This window comes from Sebastes fasciatus, chromosome 17 (genome assembly GCF_043250625.1).
Source record: "Sebastes fasciatus isolate fSebFas1 chromosome 17, fSebFas1.pri, whole genome shotgun sequence".
Classification (NCBI taxonomy): Eukaryota; Metazoa; Chordata; class Actinopteri; order Perciformes; family Sebastidae; genus Sebastes; species Sebastes fasciatus.
Window position 1 is genome coordinate 22,435,880 of NC_133811.1, and position 3,667 is coordinate 22,439,546.

Genomic DNA, 3,667 nt, shown 5'->3' on the forward strand with positions numbered 1-3,667 from the left:
TCATCAAGCTCATTTTAATTATGAACTAAAAACAGCATCTACTTTAGATGTACATGAATATTACAAACTGCAAACTATGGAAGCCCATTTCCACAAGGAAAAAATAAATGGATGAAAAGTTGGACATAATGAAATTAAAATCACACAAATAATAAGATAAGTCAAAATTGACAACTAAGTTAGTAAAAAATGAAGATAAGTCAAAAATAATGAAATAATTTGACTTAAGTTCACATTATTGATATAATGTTAAAATTATTAAAGGGTAGTAATTCAAATTTCGGAGATACCGGTAAGTCAGACTTAATAAAAAAAGGGTTAACAAGTCAAAAGCTGACTTAGCGTTCAAAATTATGAGTTAAATTCTGACTTAAAGGTCCCATATCGTGCTCATTTTCAGGTTCATACTTGTATTTTGTGTTTCCACTAGAACATGTTTAAATGCTGTAATGTTAAAAAAAAAACTTTATTTCCCTCATACTGTCAGCCTGAATATACCTGTATTTACACTCTGTCTGAAACGCTCCGTTTTAGTGCATTTCAACGGAATTGCAACAGCTTGGGTCCATGTGTACTTCCTGTCAGCTGATGACATTCACATACACTGCAACCAGGAATAAACTGGGACACATTTAGAATGTTTACATTAAAAACCATGTAATGGTCTAAGTATTGTATATTTGTGACATCACAAATGGACAGAAATCCTGACAGCTTGTTTCGAATGTAGAGTTTTTGAATACGGGCTGTGTGTATTTCCCTGTGGATTGAGTGTTTTGATACTTTCACAGTATTTATATAGGACTTAAAGGGGACATTTTATAAAAACGTGAGATTTTCATGATTTTTTATTATAAAGCAGGCTTAAAGGCACTGTTTGTAACTTTGTAAGCGTATAAATGTAGCGGGTCGGCACACATGCGCACTCGCATATGCGCCGACCGCTGTACCCTCCTCCTCTGCCTGCTTGCCTTCACTCAGACAGCGCGCGCTTTCTCGCTCAGCTCGCTCCACCTCTAGACGTGAACGCGCGCTCACTCCACACTGCAGAAGAGTTAGTTTAGCTCTGAGAATATCTAGTGAATGCACAGGGGACGTTTGTGCAGAAATAACTGCTGCAGCTCCTCCAGACCAACAGAGGTTTCCCGTGTCTTGGGAAGTGACGGAGCTCTACAGAGAGTTACGTTGTCTTCTCGTTACAGACCGGGTGCCGGCGGAGAGAGCAGGGAGACACGCTTCAGAGCCCCGCTGCCTCAGCCTGCACTTAGGCAGGAAAGGCCAACACTAGGATCAGATCTAAATCATGTTCATGGAGAGACCTTCGTCTGGTCAGCTAACATTACTGCCAAGCAGCTGAAATATAGAGTGATATTGTGGTTTTAGCTGACGTGTGTCGCCTCACTGTTTTGAGTGATGCTCGTTCAGGTATATTTAGAGCGAGCAAGCGCGAGCCCGACGCTGACTTTCGTTGATTTCACGGCCACAGGTGTCGCTGTTAACAAGCATTTCTGAAAGTTACAAATAGTCCCTTTAAGTCCTTTAAATAAATATATATATTATGTTACTTGTATTTTATTGCACTGAGTATATATATATATTTATTATGTTACTTGTATTTTATTGCATATATACAAGTAACATTTATATATCTATATATATGTTACTTGTATTTTATTGCATATATACAAGTAACATTTATATATCTATATATGTAATGTTTCTTGTATTTTATTGCATATATATAATGTTACTTGTATTTTATCTATAGGGGAGAGTGGGGTAAGATGAGCCAATTTTTACTTATGCTGTCCTCGAGGTTAGGAAAAATGAGACAGAAGCAGAATGAAAACTTGAACCTTAAATTCAGGATCTCTCCTATCAAATGAAATGATCAGCATGCATCCATCACAAAGCTGTCTGGAAAAAATGACCTTCCCAAAAAAAGTGCTCCTGTGGCTCAACTTGCCCCAGGTAAGGGGTAAGTTGATCCAAGTCAGTGGGTAAGTTGAGCCATCGTGGGGTAAACTGAACATCTGAGTTTTTAAGTTTAAACCTCAGCATAAGTGTGTTCACAAACAGTTTCACAGTTATGAACTTGTGAGAACAAACCACCTGTGAGTTTCAAGACCATTGAACAATCAAAATATCATTCAATATTCGACAATATTCCAGTCGTCAAGGTTGCAGTGAAATATGAACTGTTGCTCCCTCCTTGCAGTTCCTCCAGCCTTTTGAGGTTGAGGTAGCTCCTTCAGCACATCACTCAGTGGAAAAGATGCCTCATCCTTTTCCTTGAATACAAAGGTGGGCTTCTCACGTCAAGTGTTCCCCCGGATTCTTCTGAGAAATCTTGCACTCACTTCGTTGCCCTCCAGGCTCTCAACCAAGCCAATGTAATGGTAGCTTCTGCCTTTGGATACAAAGTTTACTATGACAAAGTCACCAACTGACAGATCTGAGATGTCTGATTCACTTCTCTCATCATTAGAACTCTCATGCTCAGAAGTGTCATCAAATGGGATGGCATCACACTCTCCTCAGAACTCGTCTTGGTCTTTGGTTTGACCTAGGCCTACCTGCTAAACCCTGCTCTTTCCAGTTGTTGGGGACAGGAAGGTTGTTCTTTCTGCCAATTCCAATGCCAGTTCACAGCATTTCTTTGGAGTAAGGCCGTGGAACTGTTCAGCCAGCTTCTTGATATGGTCTGCAAGCTCCTTCTCTACCTCCTCTGTGAGGACCCTCTTTGCCTCTGCTGTTCCACTGTAACCAACTGTTTTAACTTCCTTTATCTCCCTCTTCTATAAAGGTTAACACATAAAAAAATCAAACCAAGTTGTGTAACACTCAACAGTAATACCATTTTATACTTCAGATAATTAATTTGGTTAATTTATGGTGGGGTAAGTTGAGCCAGTGGCTCGGAATAACAGTAGAATATTAGTGAGCCAGTGGCTCAACTTACCCCATAACCTTTGGCTCACTTTGCCCCATAGCTACCATTTTGGAAAAAATGGCCCAGTTTAGCAATTCAGGCTAATCTTTAGCGAAGGGATTAACATGGTGTTATATCTTAGTAAATCACCAACATGTATAATATATTTTTTTAGACCTGGATAAATTTGCTTTGATCTAACATCCATTATTCCTGACATGCAGAAAATTTACTTTGATAGGGAAAAAACTGTTTTTGGTGTAAAAAAGTACTTACTACTTCTCCCATGTGCTTAACTCCATCACAGCAAGATAGAAATGATGGGTACTTCCTGAATTTATGGTCACATGACAAAACATAATCACAGTTGCCAAGATACAGGGGGTGGGTCAACTTACCCCACTCTCCCCTATATATAATGTAACTTGTATTTTATTGCATATATACAAGTAACATTTATATATCTATGTATATAATGTTACTTGTATTTTATTGCTTCATTAAAGGTCCCATATAGAAAAAAAAGTTAGATTTTCATGTTTTTTTATTATAAAGCAGGCTAAATATATCACCATCAGTCACATTTTGATATTATCTCAAAACTTGGCAAACATGCAAACATTTTCTTTTATTGTTATAAATGATAATTTATAGTTATGCCTGCTGCCTGCTCACACAGTACATCTCTAACTCCTCTCTCTCTGTGTGTGGTTGTCTGTGTTCATCACACAGGGC